At 60.2% G+C, this 17,070-nt stretch overlaps 1 long non-coding RNA gene across 6 annotated transcripts; it reads left to right on the top strand.

Moving 5' to 3' along the window:
* The first annotated feature begins 9,447 nt into the window (after positions 1 to 9,447).
* LOC123833036 lies at positions 9,448 to 16,035 on the top strand. 6 transcript variants are annotated; one of them, XR_006788160.1, is made up of 6 exons: positions 9,448 to 9,601; positions 10,661 to 10,740; positions 11,472 to 11,734; positions 12,249 to 12,366; positions 12,539 to 15,455; positions 15,984 to 16,035. It is a non-coding gene; the product is annotated as an uncharacterized LOC123833036 (long non-coding RNA). The 6 variants fall into 6 exon arrangements; XR_006788159.1 differs by lacking the exon at positions 15,984 to 16,035 and having other exon boundaries at positions 9,448 to 9,609; positions 12,539 to 15,853; XR_006788161.1 differs by lacking the exon at positions 15,984 to 16,035 and having other exon boundaries at positions 12,483 to 15,853.
* Positions 16,036 to 17,070: the final 1,035 nt, after the last annotated feature.

A 17,070-nucleotide genomic window follows, 5' to 3' on the forward strand; every position in this document is an offset into this window, starting at 1 on the left:
ATTCTGCAATGAGCATGTATTGCTCATAGTTTTAGAAAATAAAGCTGACTTTAAAAAAAAAAGCTCTCGGTGGCTTGAAGATTGAATTCTGTCGGTGGGTGTCCCCGTGTCCAGGCCTCTGCTGAGAGAGGTGCGTGATTGCCTGGTGTGAGGCTCCTTTCCTTCCAAAGTGAAAATTAAATGGACAGAGATGGCTTCGCCCAGGCGTCTAGCAAGGCGAGCTGAGGGGCAGAGGTGCCAGCCTTCTGTACAAGAACCGCCTCCCTCTCCCCACCACCACGGCACCTAGAAGTCCACTGGCCACGATGAGACTCCACGGAGACGCCGCACAGCTTGACCCGGTGGACCGGAAGTGGGTGGCAGCTGTCATCCCAGAAAGGAACAGTGAAATTAACAGTGACCAGTGTGTGTTCTTACCCGATGCTGTTCCACGCCGAGTTCTGTTCCGAGTGCCTCCTATGATCACTCATGTGGGCGAAGACTAGCTGGACCCAGAGACGACATTCCGAAACCTCCGGGTCTCGTCGTGCCAATCCTCTGGGCCCGGGTGTCTCTTCTGTACAGGGCATGTGATGGCGTCCTCTGTCCGGAGCTCATGCAGGGCGGATGCAGAGGGCGAAGTGAGATTGTAGGTGGACCAAACTCCCTCGGAGACCCATCCGTTCCTCCAAGACACGTTACTGTATATCAAGTTTAACTGGAATCTTAAGAAAAGACGGAGAGCCACTATGTCTTACTGGTCAATGATCCTGCGTAGCTCACCCTGAAGGGCGTGTCCCAGGCCAGGCCAATGAGAGGCTTGTGGGGAGACCCTCCCGCAAAGCTCTGCTCCCCTGGGGTTGCAGATGCACGGACACGGCGCACCTTGAAAAGCTCCCGTCTGAGAAGGAGGCGAGACAGCACCTGGCGATGCTGAGAGGAACAGAGGAGACGGGGCCCCACACCTCGGAACCAGGTGGGCTTGGTGGGGACCCACCTCCACCCCCGGGGACCCCCAGTCACACCAGCTTCTGACCGTTATAACTGCAAACAGTCTGTTTTATCAGAAAAAAAATAAAAGGTGGATGAAAAGACACTAAAGTATCAGCACTGAAGACAAAGTGATTTTCATTTCTGAGTTCATTTTCTTCCAGTATTTTAAAAAAATGTTTCACGAAGGCTGTTTTCTACTTATAACAAGGAATAAAACGTAACTGCTCTCAAGGCTGCATGGCGGTCCCTGCCTCGGGAGCCCCTCCTGCTTCAGGCTCGGCCACCTGGGTCCGGGCTGCCTGGGGCTGGGGAGGTTAGCAGGGTGCCCACCCTCCCACCAGCCCTGTTCAGAGAGCTGAGCTCCGCCGGGTCCTGCCCCAGCCCTTGCCTGCCAGTCTCCCGTGCCTGTGTTTGCTCTGCCCTTCCCATTTCTAACCGTCTGTTGGTGTCTTTGGGCTCTCTGTACCTCTGCCCCCTGGGAGCTTCTGTCTGCCACCCCGTCTGTGGAAGGCATGCCTGGCAGGCACTGCAGGCTGGCTCACACACACCCGCATCCCAACCACCTTCTCACCTGCCTTCTCTTGTGGAGGCTGGAAGTTAAATGTTTTACCTCCCAGCTTCCCGTGAAGGCAGGAGTGTCTCAGGCACATGGCTATAGCCAATCGGATGCTGGCAGGGGAACCAGGAGGGGCCTCATTCCCAGGTAGAGGAGCAAAACCTTGCCTAGGTGGCTTTGCTCTGTCCCCTTCTTCCTACACGTGTCACTGAGGTTCTGCCTGCCGGGCACACACAGTGGCCGTCTTGTGTCCACAAGGTACCAGGTGCAGGGAGAAAGCCCAGCACACCGGACTGGCAGAGCATCCGGAGGGAGGACTTGCTCTGTGCTTTTGTTCCTGCTTCACGAAGAAACCAGTCCTCTCCCTGCATCCTGGACCCAGCCTTGGGCCCTCGAGCTCCCGGAGGAATTCGGGGACTGCCAAGCTAAGGAGCTTCTGTGAGAAACACTCAAAGCAGAGGCCCTTGTTTCGTCCAGACGTCCCACGCACAAGGACAAGGCTCAGCTCTCTGTCTCTGCATCTTTTATCTGTGCATCTTCTGTCTCCCCGCCCATGTAGCTGTGTATCTATCGTCCATCCACCCGTCTACCGATCTTCTCTCTGCTCACCTTTCCTGCACCCACCCATCCATCGACTCATCCACGTATCCAATGTTCCACCTTTCTTGGGCTCTGATTTCAGGAAGGAGAAGCTGAGCAGTCCTTGTGCGTGAACACATCCCCGGGAATTTTAAACTACACCCAGACTTTCCCGTCGGACGGTGGGCTGGATCTGGCTGGAGGGTTTGAAATGAGGGGGAGCTTTGCTAATTAGGCTCCCTGGCAGCTCTCTTCCATGAATTACGTGAGTTGAATCGGAACCTCCAAGGCTGTGACAAAGTAGACTTAAAGCACTCGTGCAACACCACTCCGGAACCGCCGTCCGACCTGACGGCCACACGGGGCAGCTGACACCCAAACGGCGGCCGGTCCAGGCTGAGATGCGCCGAGTGTAAAACACACTTATGGTGAGGTTTCAGGTGGGCGTGAACTTTGGGTGGGGGGACCACTGTCCAGCTCACCACACTGTCTGTTTTCTTCCTTGTGTTTGTGGCTATTCCATAGAATCTCCCCTCGGTCGTTCCTCTTCTGGCCCCCGACAAGAATGTAAGTTCTAGGAGGGCACGGATTTGAGCCTGTCTGTCCCTGATGTTGCTCCCCGGTGGGTCCCGGCATGGACTTGAGGTGTCCTGATGGCATGTGGGCAGGGGGACGGTGTGCTGATGGCCCTGAGGGGCCCCTCGCTGTGTCAGCCGGCTCCCAGTAAGCAGAGGATGTCCTCAGTCCCTGCAGTGGGACCCTTGTCCCTGTGGGCACTGTCCCTGGAGAACCAGTGACAGAGCATTCCCCGGGGTGGGGCCGCTGCCCCTGCCAGCCCAGCCCGGCCCGGCCCGGCCCGGCCCAGCAGGCCGAGCTGCAGGAACTCCCGCAGGGCAATGCACGGTGTCCCTGCTCCTTGGCTCCGACTGAAAAGGGAAAGCAGGGACAACAATCGAGCAGGTGGGTGGGCGATTATTCACGGCTGTTGCTGTATCAGAGGGCTCCTTACTTGCTTTTACGCTACTTTCGGAGGCTAAGAGAGCCATCAAACCACATCAAAAGGCCCTGCATACTCACTGAGCTGAGAAAGAAGACAAAATCTGAACAGTAAGACATGAAGACGGGGGAGAAGAGCAGCGGGGAGCCCACGGCCCATGGGCAGGCCCCGGGGGCTCACTCTCAATCCATTTGCTACGTCGTGCGAGTCCTGCTTGAGATCCAGCCCTGCACGCCATTCTCAATCTGCTCGTGCTCCCGTAACATGAGGCCCGGAGCCTTTCCGCGTCGTTGAAGACTAACAACAGTCCCGCTTGTGGGTGCTTCCACTGCGGCAGGCGCCGGGCCAGGCGCTCCACCCGCTTCAACTTCCACCAACGGGGCATTCGGTACCGACAAAAGGCGATGACCGGTGTCCATCCCGGCTTTGTGGACCCCGAGGTGTGTGACCCTGGTCGAGGCGGGTGCATCGCTGTCCCCAGGCTGCTGTAAGAAAGCGCTACTCACGCCCTCGGGGGCTTAAACAGCGGAAACGCACCGTCTCGCACCTCCGCCAGAAGTCGGAGACCCAGGCGTCCCTGGAGGCTCTGGGAAGGTTCCTTCCCGCCTCGCCCGCCTTCTCGCGGATGCCGGCCACCGCGGCGTCCCGCAGCTTAGAGAGGCGTGCCCCCACCCCATGTCTGGGCTCACCTCACACCGGCCTCCCCCCTGGCTGTGTGTCCCCGTGTCCCCACAGGGCCTTCTGAAGGACACCAGTCATCGGACCTAGGACTTGCCCCAACCCAGGACGACCCCATCACCACCAACTGTATCGACAAACAGCCTATTTCCAAATAAAGTCACCTGCTGACATTCCGGCCGGCCAGGACTTTTGGTTGGAGGACACCATCCAGCCCCGGACAGTGGGTAACCCCCCTGCGGCTCACCTTTCTCGTTTGCCAGACGCAGGGACTAGTGCCTGTCCCGTGGGGGCGGCGCCATCCTGGGACACGCGAGTATCGGCGCACAGGCAGCTCAGACCCCGGCTGGCCTCCCCAGCCTCCAGGGCCTGCATTTGCCGTGCGGAGGAGGACGTGGTCCTCGGATCATCCCCCCAGTCTAACCGCAAGGCTAAGGGATGCTTGGAGGCCTTCAGCCAGCGTGATGAAGCTGGGGTCCTTTGTGTGCCCCCAAATTCCTGGGATGAAACTAGTTCCCCGGTGTGATAGGACTAGGAGGTTGGGCCCTTGGGACGTGGTAAGATCAGGAGGGTGGAGCCCTCCTGAACGGGGTTAGTGCCCTTAGGAGAGAGGCCCCAGAGGGCTCCCTCGCCCCTTCTACCGTGTGAGGACACAGGTAGACAAGGACCGTCTGTGAGCCAGGCAGCAGGTCCTCCCCCACGAGACACCCAGCCTCCCAGCGCCTTGATCTTGGCCTTAGGAACCGTGAGAAACGCAGTTCCGTTTTGGATCAGCTAGCTGCACGGGCTGTGGCAGTTGTCACAGCAGCCCGGTCGGCAAATGGACTACGACAGAAGCATCTCCTTTTCACTAGGCGGTGTCGGGAAGCAATCGAGAGAAGAGGCTTTATCAGCCAGGGCTGATGGGACTCCCCACACTGGTCACCAGCTGTGTGCGGCCTTGGGCCGGCCACTTGGGCTGTCCTGGGCTCCGTCTGTGAGCTCTGACCCCGGCCTGACCACGCCCTTCTCACGGGGCAGTTGTGAGCCGAAGCACAGCTGCTGGGAGCTGTTCGCCCGCCGGGAAGCAAATAGGGATCACCCCTGAGCGACAGCTCTGATTATTTCAGATTGAATTGAGCCTGCTGGTTTGACACGTCCATTTGTTTGTTTTAAAAATGCCCTTCATTGTTTTTCTTATCACGGGAGTCATTTGTGTTCATGACAGGACCCTTAGAGCAACAGGTGAGTGAGGGGAGGCATCAATCACCCGCGACGTCAGCACCCAGAAGTAACATCTACCGCCTGCAGGAATGCACCCATGCAGGCACGGGCGTGAACGTCTGCCTACATAAAACGCACGTTTCAGTGGAACACTGCCCTCTTTCCTTGTAGCTGCCCTCTGTGGGCACCTCTTCACAGCAATGCGCACTTTTCGTGGCAACACGCGGCTGTGCGGCGGCGTATGAACTACGTCCTTACTGAGACACCAAGCGGTTTCCCAGCTCGTCTTGGGTTCATCTCAATAACACGTAGGTGCCCATGTTGGTGCCGCGGGTCTGCGGCGGAGCGAGGGGTCCCTTCTGCATCCAGCCCCGTGGCCACACAGGAGGGTGGGAGTGTCGTCAAGGCCTCGTCGTACAGCTCGTCACGGCTCCATGGCCTCATCTTCGTGGGTCCCTGCTGTGGGTGCCAGGGGCCCAGCCACACACAGGGATGGCACCGACGGAAGGGGCACCGAGGGTCACACTCTCTTCGCCATGGCTGCCGCTCTGGCCTCCACCCACCAAGGGGCATAAAGAGATCACTCAGTCTGTGCTCTGGGGGGTCTCCCAGTGTTAGGGGAACTTGGGTGTTCGCAGGGATAACGAGAGAAGACACTTCTTAACCTTCCTTTTGCCCCTCACTCTGGCTTTTGCCGTCTGCTTGTTCAATAGCCTCTGAGCCTTTCCGGGTGGGTCTTCTGTCTTCTTCAGCCCAGCCTCTGTGCCCGACACGGCGGGAGGGCGGAAGCGCTGCCGTGGATCCAGGGGACGGAGCAGGGTTCGCGGTGGGGTCCCAGGCAGAGCTGCCCGCCTGGCTGGAGCCTTCTGGCCGCTGTATATCAAAGACCCCTTGTGCCCACCTGACATTATACAGATTTCAAAGGGTCAGCTTGCGCCTGCACCTTGTAGGGTGGGCTGAGTTTCAATGTTAAGGATGCGGTTTCACAATGAGAATGATTTTCTATGCTCTGGGTGGGTTTTCTTGCTCTGAGCCTGACACAGGGCGCTCATTTGTGCACGTTGAGTGAATGGACGTGTCCGCCCGGACGTCCAGCCCGACAGAGTCCAGGCCCCGCGAGGCAAGGGTCCCGCCAGCCTCGTTCACCGCCCTGTCCCTGCCACGCGGGGCGGGTCAGATCCTGAGGGTTCGGTTCCACTTAGCTGGCAGCGCTGGCCGCGTGCAGAGGTGGAATATGGGTTTTCTTAAAGGGCCAGCTATGAAAAACATCTATCCTAACAGGACGTTGCCCCTAGAAACTTCTTGAGTACCGTGGGACTCCACACCATAGCGTTATTTCCACATTTTGCTCACAACTCACCAGCAGCGTGCCCTGCTAACGTGCCGCACACCCCCAGCCTGGTTCTGGATAGAGTGTGTCTCCTAATCTCCTCCAGTCCTCACCTGGCTCGTCCAGCCCCTGCAGCAGGGCCCCTGCACCCCCTTCTCGCCACCTCTTCACGGGCACGCGGCCAGAGCCCAGGTCCCAGCGAGAGTCCGAGGCACCCATGGACACTCATGAATGAAGAGGCCACGGCCGCCTGAGGCTCAGCTCTGCAGCCCGGTGTCCAGCTCACCTGCCAGGCCCCCAGCAGCAGTGTCCGAGGAGCCGGGCCCTCAGGCCAGGGCCCCCACACCGCACAGCTCCGGGCGTCTCTGGGGACGGTCCCCACCGGGCCCTGGCTGCTGTGTGGACGCTCTTCCTGGAAGAGCCTTGGGCCGGCCCTGCAGGGCGGGCTCAGTGCACGGGTGCTGGGCCCCGGGAACACCGGGCGTGGGGTGCAGGGCCTGGTAGTGAGCATTCTCGGTGCAGTGCAAGGAATTCCCGGGTAGCTGCACTAACTAGACAAACTGAGTCCTCGTGGAGATAAAATAGTCTGGGAAGGCAGAAACTCGTCTCATTGCTGAAACTCTGCAGCTGGGGAGAGGCTGGTGCTGGGGCAGATAAGAGGCAATTCTGGGGGAGTGTCTGGAATTCCACTGAGCTCTGGGCTTCTCCCAGGCTGGACCTCGGCTGCTCAGGGCTCACCCTGCTTTGAGATATTTGGCCAGAGGGGAGCGGACGTGAAGCTGATTGTACACAGTTTTCCCGTGGGAACCAGTGGCCCCAAGATGGGTCTCTAACGGGCTGGCTGCCACCCTCTCGTCGGATCTACGTTGGGAAACGACGGGCCTCTCCCAGGAAGATGCCGTGAAGTACACTCAGGAGTGTCCGGGGTGGGGGTGGGGCCGAGTCTCGGGCAGCTATTTGGATGGTGAGTAACATAAACAGACACAGTTTCCGTCCACTGGGAGGGCTCTGGCCGGCACAAGGACAGGGGGTTGGACCTCGGAGACGCCCGGCCCGGCGGCGGGAAGGGCAGCAGCGGTTTGGAGAACCTGAGCGGCGGGTGGTCGGGGCTCTCCCAGCGCGGGGTGGGCGGACTTTCTCCGTGAAGCACCCCGGAGAAAATGCCTCCCGCTCTGGGTCCCTGCTGGACGGTGACCTTGGGGGCAAGTGCGGCCGCAGACAACACCCATGTAAGGGCCTGGCCGTGTCCCAGGGCAGCGTGTTCCACAGAAGCCGGCGGTGGGCTGGCTTGGTCCCCAGGCAGCCCGTGGCGGCCCCTGCACCCACTGAGGCTGGAGAGGCAGGGGTCCCAGCGACCACCTCCAGGAGGGCTCCTGGGAATAGGTAATCCGTGCGAGCCTTACAGGGGCTCACGTAAGACCAGATGCCCCCTGTGCCTCGGTTCTGTGAACGCAGTGACTGAGGGTAGGGTTCCAAGTGACAGTGGCCTGGGCGTTCCAGGGACAGAGCAAGTGGCATCCAGTGGCATCCAGGAGCCCTGAGTGAGTGTCCTGGGGGGCAGTGGCGGTCTTAGAGCTCCAGGTTCAGAGGGCGACTGGGGCCCAGGTTCAGGGGCCTCTCCAGGGGAAGGGTGGAGAGCACAGCTTTGGGTGGCCTTGTCACCCACCTGCCTGCCTGCCTTAAGTGTCTAGTGTGCACAGTGCTGGGCGAGGCCCTGGGGACACAGAGGTGAGCCGGGCGCCACCTCCGCCCACAGACGTCTCAGTTCAGAGCCGTCTCGTTTGAGCTCTCTGGGCACCGCGAGGGGAGTGGTCCCGTCCCACACCAACAAGGCAGTGGAGACCCAATAAGGAAGGTGCGCTCCCTGCCCCGGCGCTGCGCCCTGATCTGAGGACACAGGTGGCTGCGGCAGCAGAACCTGCCATGCAGTGCAGACCCAAAGCAGCCCAGGGGAGAGGGGGGTTCTGACATGCACCGCCAGGAGCTCGGCCGGGGCCAGGCCACACGAGGACACACGCAGTGAGCACATCGTCACTGTCAAGTTGGTGCGCCCCCACGCCTTCTGGCCATGAGAGGGCATCGCCTGGTATTTAAAAACCATCCCACCCGTGGAGGGAGGCCTGGCCTCCTCCGTCACGCTGAGAACTCCAGGGATCCTCCAGCCTTCTCCTTTTCCTCGGTTTCTCTTCCTCCTGAAGGCTGTGAGCTGTGACACTTCCAGCTGGCCATCCCTGACATGTCCTCCTGCTCTGCCTCCCCCGGGGCCTGGGACAGTGACTCAGTTGCCAGTCTTTGGCCAGGGAAGACATCCAAGCGAATGAATGCTCGTCCCAGAGCAGGGAGCCGGGTGGGGGAGAAGACGGGTCAGTTCGGACCTGGGGCTCCGTCCATCCGGGGACTCTGTGAGGCCGCGTGGAACCTTACAAGGTTATCCCCACAGAAGGCCGAGGAAGCTGAGATGTGCACCCACCACTCCTCCGTCGGTTGCTGGCTGAGGGCCGACTCCGGGGGCCTAGAGCAGGGCTGCGAGGGCTTCCTGCCAGACACCGAACCCCCGGGCACAGGGCTCGGCCGCCTGGGCCGACGGCCTCCCGGTGTGGGCCTGATGCAGCGGCACCTGGGTGGCCCCTGGAAGTGCCGCCCACACTCACACCTCCTCTGGCTGGTCTCTTCTGACCTCAGCCGCACCCACTTCCTGCCCATCTGGTCAACAAACCAGGAGGCTGGGGACGGTGGGGGCTGGATGTGAAGATCAGGAATCTTCCGTCTCCACGGGCTTCTCCCCCAGGCCCAGCCCGGGCTCCCTCTGCTTGCAGAGCCCGCCCCTCACCCTTCTGTCCTCTCCCCAGCCACGGGAGTGAGAGGCCGCACCGACACGGGGCCTTGAAAGCAGTAGACGCCCAGTAAATACTCACAGGACGAACAGGAACACGCGGGCCCAGATGTTCCAAGGACGTTTGCAGGGTGGACACACATTTTCCATCTGGCTATCGCTAACCAGGGGCGAGGACGATTGTGTCTGAGATAAGCCTCTTCCTGTTATTTCCCCATTGACAAGGGTGTTAACGAAGGCGATCTGGAAGATTCCACCAGCCAGCCAGACATTTCCTGTGCTGTGAGACGTTGGTAAGACCTAGAACGTGGAGAACCGCTCTGGGGAGGCGACCCCCTGTGTGGTCTAAAGTGGCGTCGGAACAGGAACTCAACCGGGGTCAGCTGGGGGCCAGCAGAGGCTCTGAGCCAAGCAGCGGGGGCCCGGGGGATGCTGTGACGGGCAGGAGCCGAGGTATGGGGGTGAGTTTCTGGACTGAACGGGAGGAATCTCGCACAGCGTTGGAACTAGAAAGACGCTTCGGCACTGGGTGAAGGGCGGCTCCCGGCCGCCTGGGCCGCTCCAGGGCAGAGCCGGCGGGTCTCTGCCCTGGCTGAGGGTCGGCCGGGGCGTCTCCCTTCGGGCAGCTGTGCAGCGGTCAACCGGGGCTGAAACAGAGTCAGCGGGGCAGCCCTGGGCCCGCGGATCTCTGGGAGCCAGCCACCCAGCCCTTCCCCCATCAGACCCTGGATGTCTCAGCGGGACGTTCAGCAGACGTCTCATGCTGAGCCTGGCTAGTCCCAGATGCAACGGGGTTTGGGGAGTTCCCTCGGGAACTGTTAGGTTCTTCATTTGCTCGCCCTCCAGGAAATTTTCCACCTTTGAGAGGGAACCCCTGCACCCGCCCCTCCCCCCCAGTCAGTAGTCTCTGTACGTGGCATGTGGGGGCCGGTCTCCCAGAATATTAGCGCTGGGCAGCGGGGTGGGGGCTGCTGGCCGCGCCCTGAGCTCTCGGAGGGACCGTCAGCCCGGAGCTCCAGACACCGAGCTCTCTGTGCGGGCCACGTGCTGGTGGATTAACTTCTCCTCGGGAGGGCCAGCCTGTGGATGGCTGCCGAGCCACCCTCGTGATGCCTGCAGGTTTTATCGGGAGTTTCTGGGTTTCCACTCGTGCCGGCGCTAAGCTGAACCGGGCTGATTAAGTTTTTGCCTGTCAGCTGGCTACGACTCCTCCCTCATCAGCCCAAGATCTTAGTAACTGCGCTTGCCATCCCTTGTCTGATTGGGGCCGGAGGTGACCGGGACTCAGAGAGGTTAAGTCGTTTGCCCCAGGTCACACAGCTGTGGCAGACCCGAGGTTAGAACAGAAAGCCGGCTGGATGACAGGCCTCTTATTCTTTTCCTAATAAACAAATAGACAAAATAGGAGCAAACTCATAGATGCAGAGAAGATTTTTACAGTTGCCAGATGGGAAGGGGGAGGGGGTGGGCTGGGCGGAAACAGCAGGAGGCCTGAGAAGCACACACCGGCAGGAACAGAACAGTCACGCGGACGTGAAGTGCAGCGCAGGGAACAGACTCAGCTGCACGGTGACAACTGTGCGTGGCGCCAGGTGGGTACTGCGCTTATCGGGGGATCACTCCGAACACTACATAAACGTCTAATCACTATGCTGTGCACATGAAACTAGCATACCATTGTATGTCTACTGCCACTCAAAAATAAAAAAAATTAAAATTAAAAATATTTCTGCAAGAGGCACGGGGTTTGAGAAGCAAGATGCCACCCGGCCGTGCCCCCCGGCCCCGCCACCAGCCACGGGGAGGGCCTGGGGCAGCTGCCACAGGTGGCCTTCCTGGGAAGGGCCCCTTCACCAAAGTTGGCACCCGGGCTCCCTATCCTCCCTTCCACAGGGGGAGGCCTCCTCTCCACAGTCTGCACGAGTGACACCGACGGCAGGGTCTTCCCGAGTGCGCCCCAGTGCCACCGGGGAGCCCCCAGCTGGGAGCAGCCGTGCAGGCACAGAGGCCAAACCCAGCACAGGAAGCCAGGAGACCCAGGAGCAGTGGCAAGGCCTAGGCTTTGCGCTGAGTTTCAGATGCTGGGTCGGGGGTTAGGATGCAGGGTGAGTAGGCACCGCCCTCTGCCCTGCAGCGACTCACGTCTGGCCACGTAAACACACCGCTGTGAGCACGCAGTTACTCCCAAAGCAGTGAGTAGTGCTGGGAGGTGGAGACGGAGGCCCTCTCTCCGCGGCCTGGTGATGGGGGGGCGGGGGCAGCGGAGGACGAACAGATGGAGCTTGGTGAGGAGCGGGAAGCAAAAGCGTTACATCGTTTACAGACCAGGGTGTGGGCCGTGTGTTCGGGCTCAAAAACGCCACATTGCTGATGCCGTTGACGAGGGTGACGCTGGGCCCAGCAGCCGAGTCCCTTCCGGAGAGCCCAGTGGCAAGTGAGCGCAGCCGTGGCAACTGTCCAATAGGAGGACGGAGCCCCCCGGACAGCCCTCCTTATGAGCTAGCCCTGCGGCTTGGCGTGGACTCACACCGCGCGGAGCCTCCGTCGTGGGAAAGCCTTCGCCCGCTGGCCTCCCGCTGTCTGCAGGTGGGCCTCCCTCCCGTGGGTCTGCCCTCTGGGGTCGGGATGAGGAGCCCGCTTGAGTTTCGTGGTTTGTTTCACGCGCCTGCCCTGTCTCCTGTCCAGGAGGAAGCATGGTGGGGGGGGGACCCTGGGGGGCGGGGAGAGCCGCAGCACGTGTCAGCCCTGCTGGATGCAGGGAAAGCAGACACCCTGGGGCTCGTTGACCCAAACGGGGTTCAGCACCTTGAACACCGTCCGTCCGTCCATCTGTCAGGAGCCCCAGCCCAGAGCTAACCCCTTCTCAATGCACTCAGCATCCCTTCCCAACTTAAGCACTTTTATCAGTCTTTACCAACTCCCCCCAAAATGCAAAGGCTCCCAGGGAGTCAGGGTGGTTTTGAAAAACTTAAGATCCACGCCAAGGAAGAAGATGAGGACCTTCACGGGCCGTCCCCGGGCTCCGTGGCTGTGCTGTGCACACACACAGCTGCAGGCCACTGACGTGTCCTGTGCCCCGGTCCCTCTCCTACTGTGGCAGGACCATGTGCATGGAAATGCTCTGGGGAGAGGAACCCTTTGCTCCAAAGGCTCACGTACTGGGGACGACCTGCTGCTTAGATTTCCCCAGGACATCTAAGGGAGAGCTGCAGAGACAGGTGAGGGAGGCACCCTTTCTACCACCCCGTGGAAGGGCCCTGTGAGGGAGGGTGGGCTCACCCGCTACACTTTGCTGGAAGCTTGGGCCTGTACCTTCTCCTTCCTTCTGGGGGAGCATCCTGATTTTCCCAGGGGCTCCCCCCTTTTCTCTGCCATCGTCTACGGTTCCAGTGTGGTCAATCCTATCTGCTGGCCCCAGTCCAAAGCCACTCGCCCCGGCCAGAAGGACTGGTTTGGGGCTGGTCCAAGACACGTCCCAGAACTGATGGGGGAAAGCGGCCTGCTCTCGGCCAGGGCGGCTCAGACGCGGATGCCTGAGGAAGAAGGTAGGAGAGAGGGACGCCAGCCAAGAAAGGAGAGAAACCGAATCCGAGGGCCTGTTCCGGAGCCAGCACCCTGCCCCCGCGGCTGGCGCGGTGGAGGCAGCTGTCCGTCCACTCGGGCACACCACGTCCCGATGTCCCTGGGAGTGCGGCAGGAGCAGGCCGCACCAGTGAGGTGCATTGCCCAGGGGCCCCATCAGGAACTGAACCCCTGTCCCTTCGGCGGGTGTCAGCCCCCTTCGGACACTGCCCCTCGGAGTCACGCTGCCTTGATAGGTGGGACCCTCTCCCCCGACGTGGGACGTCTCTGAAGGTCCCTCTCGTGTCCAGAGGTCCTTGCTTAGGCTGGTTTGGGGCTTGAACCGCAGCGCGCCCTTTCCCCCTCCCCGGCCACGCGCCCTTCCCTCCTACTCTGCCAGATCGCTCTCCCATGCCAATTCCAGTCTCCGTCTGCCCACCGGAGAGCCCAGCCCACGACGGCTGACACGAGGACATGCGAAGAAAGGGGACACTCAGAGGAGGTTCTGTAGCTGGACAAACCAACCACTGCTTGTCCGGAGCCGAGAACACCTCCGTGGGGTTGGGGGAGTGCAGAGACCCCCGCACTGGGTAGCAACAGACCGCTCGCTAACCCTCGCTGGAGGTGGGCGGGATGGCTGCCGGGGGAAGGGAGGGTTAGCTGCGGCAACGGAGCAGACGCTTTACAAACACGGGTGAGGAGGAAATACAAGGGCAGCGGACAGGAGTGGCTATTGCTAAGCTCCAATGGCTGTGGGCAAGCAGGAGCTGCGCGTGAAGGCCACGGCCCTCCCGGCTGGCACCAGAGAGCTCTCAAATCCCGCGAGAGGGCGGGGACCGTTGAGGACTTCCTTGTCAGCGGGGACAGTTGAGGACTTCCTTGTCAGAACACTTGAGCTCCAAAGAGAGGAAACCCCCAGCCGGGGCAGGTCTGCTATGCAAGGTCAGGGCCTGGCAGGGAAGCATCTGGGTTGATCTGCCCTCAAACCTTGACCTTCCAGATTCCCTTGAACCTCCAGGTCACTCCTCCCTTTTAAGCCTCCCTTTTAAGGGCCGGCCTCTCCCTGTGCTTGAAGATGACGCAGAGGCCTGGCCCCTGCAAGGGGGCATCAGCCACCCTCAGGTCCTGCCTCCACCCACCCCGTTCCTCCCCCACATCGCTCCCGCTGGGCTGAGAGGGAGGGGGGCACTGAAGGAGCTCAGGATCCCTGCCTGAGTCAGCGGGAGCTGCAAGAATATGCAGGGGCCGCCATCAGGGCGGAAGGAATGCAAACTTGCAGGGAGCCGCTGTTTGCTGATCTGGGAGCCCATTCCTAGGACACACTGCCAAGGACACCCTGCCAAGAACTCCTGGAGACGCCGAGACAACCCTGGCTCCGAGGAGCCACGGGGACTGGGGGTCCACACGCCGAAGCTGGGACAGTTCCAAGGTGCCTCCCGGCTCCACAGGACTCTGTGGGCTCCACCTGAGGCCCCGGCTGCAACGTCTCCCTCTGCCACAGCCTGCTCTCCTTCCCTCTGCTCCACGGAGGCCAGCTGTGAACATTACCAACACACTGTCTGCAGCCTAACTTTGACCTCCGAGTCTGCTGCCGGGGGAACCCCACCGGCCACCAACACCACCCCTGGCAGGCCCGAGGCCCCGCCCACACCTGCTCCCCGGGCCTCCGCTTGCACACAGGGGTGAGGGACAAGTGACTGGCCCAAAGCGGACGGTGGCACTGCCAAGTCTCAGTGCCACACACAAGCCCCATCTTCACAGCCATTGTTCTGCTTCTTGTGTCCCGCTGTGTTTTCCCATTTAATCCATGTTTTTATTGCCGCTCTGTTGGCAGAGTGTCTAGATTTGCAGGCGGAGAAAAACCGAGCGTGTTGGAAGCGGCAGGAACACTCTGTATGCGACGATGAGCCAAGTGCCGGAGACTCGTTCGTTCGGTCTCTGGTTTGCTCGCTGAGCGGACTTCGGCGAAGCCCTTACTCTGCGCCAGGCCCTGGGCTCGGTGCCGGGCGTACAGCAAGGAACAGAGCTCAGACCTTGAGTCCACAACGTGGGGTCCGGCGGGACAGAATGACACGCACACAAGGGAGTGCCATGAATCACGGAAAGGCAGACACACGGTGGCTAAAGCTTCCACTTTTCAACCCGCAAGAATAACCGAGCAGCATTTTCTGAAGCAGAGGCCCCTGGGGCTGCTGTGCTCCCCCCAGCCCCCACCACCTCCCCACCCAGAGTCAGTAAAACGCTGGCATCACCTGGCACAGAGCTGGCAATAAAACTCACACCCTGTCTTTGTTCAACGGATCCCATTGTGAGCGTGAGCATGGGGTGCAGCCCCGTGTCCTGTTTTATAGAAGTGACACCCAGGCCCCTGGGTGCCAGCACAGGCAGGCGCGGCGCGCCGGCAGCTTTGAGCGGAGCAGATCCTGTTGCCCACATTTCCACGTTCGTTTCTTTGCTTGGTGGGAATTCCCACGGCGAGCAGGATGAGAGGAGTTCCCTCCGCTCCAGGAGGGAAAGGGTACTGTTCTGTTGGCGGCTAAGAAACATGGACAGGTGACCTGGGTCTCCCTTCCCCTTTGTCCAGCACCAGCTCCCGTAGCGCCCATCCAGTCCAGGGGGCACTCGCCAGAACTTCCCGCCGGGAGAAGGAAGCTCACAGAACGAGGGCAGAGACAGTGGGGTCAGAGTTCAGTGCGGCGGAGAAGCAGCATAGGAAGGAGCAAGACGACTGATAATTAACGAACAGGTGAGTCCTGCGGCTTCCCGTCAGCCACAGAGACGACACCATGGGACTCAGAGGCTTCCTGGCGGGCGGACAGAGGGATGTGGGTGGACCGCTGGCAGGAGGGGTTACTGCCCAAAGCTGTAACATCAAGGAGGGGGGCCACGCTGGGGGTCGGAATCTAGACGCTATTCCTTGCTACGCCCCTAGCGCCTCGCCCAGTGCTCGGCACACAGTAGGAGCTTCAAACCCGTTCAGTATATGAATAATTATGGACTGGGTGAGTCTCTTTATTTACAAAGGTCTGTCCAGAAAAAGTCCAGCCACTGTTCATACAATGAGAACAGTTTGCGCAACAGCGATGTAACCAGGCAGCCAAGGAGAGGGGACTGGAACGCACATGCGTGAACAATGACGACCTCACTGTACTAGTCAGTGGGGGCGGTAGATGCTGCTGAGTGAGCATGTGCACTGTGTGGCCGTCACATTCAAAATGAGTAGAGCAATGAATCTGCATCAAATTTTGCATCAAGCTTGAACATCCCTCCACAGAAATGATTCGGATGACTCAGAAGGCCGCAGCTATGGGTAACTGGTGATTGGCAGCTTCATCACAACAATGCGCCTGCTCATGCATCACGTCTTGTGCAGTTTTTTGGTGAAACATCAAATCACCCAGGTGACTCAGGCCCCCTAGGGCCCAGATTTGGTGTCCTGTGACTTCTGGCTTTTTCCAAAACTGAAATCACCGTTGAAAGGGAAGAGATTTTAGATCGTTGATGAGATGCAGGAAAATACAACGGGCCAGCAAATGGTGACTCCAACAAAGGATTTTGCGGTGAGTTTTGAACAGTGGAAGAGACACTGGGAGAACTGTGTGAGGTCCCAAGGTGCCTGCTGTGAAGGGGACTGAGGGGTCCTTGTCCTGTGTACAGTGTTTCTTGTGCATCTTCTCCCACAAATGTCCCTGTTTTTCACGGTTCCTGGCTGGATGCTTTCAGGACAACCCTCGTCTGGTATCCCAGTTGTTTCCGGCCACGTGTTTAACACCCATCGTGTCTTCCCACAATTGCTGTCTATCACCCTGATTTCCCCTGCTTGACAGTTTAGACACCTTGCCAAGAGAGTATGAAAACCTGTGTTACACGGGAAGGCACAGCAGGACACCAAGGGAAGCACCGCGTCCTTGAATGCAGGCACACGCCTGGGTCTCAGAACGGCGGCAGCGCCCGACGCCGGGGGGCGCGTCTGGTCTTCCCACACGGCACCGCTCCCTGGGGCTGGCGCTGGGACCGCGTCACACGAGGAACACGCGGAGCTTCACCTCGCTGCCGAGAGCCCCAGCGAGGGCGCGGGCGGGTTTGGGGGTGTTCACGCAGACACACAAGGTGATGAGTGGTTCGGACTGTGGCTCCAGGCAGCGTCAGGGCAGGTGCAGAGCCGCCCTGCAAGGCAGGCCCTCGACGGGCTGCGCCCTCGAGTGAACGGCAGCTGGGGGCAGGGACCACGATCCCAGCGCCTTTGGTGACCCTTTGCCTCTCTGCCAAGCATTTGCCACCCGGCAAAGCACATTACCCACTGAATCTCTTGAGCGAATCGTCCCCCCTGTCTTGCGGAAGTAGGACGGTTTTTATTCCCA

Source organism: Phyllostomus hastatus, unplaced genomic scaffold (genome assembly GCF_019186645.2).
Source record: "Phyllostomus hastatus isolate PE091 unplaced genomic scaffold, TTU_PhHast_1.1 phas_scaffold_21, whole genome shotgun sequence".
NCBI classification, from domain to species: Eukaryota; Metazoa; Chordata; class Mammalia; order Chiroptera; family Phyllostomidae; genus Phyllostomus; species Phyllostomus hastatus.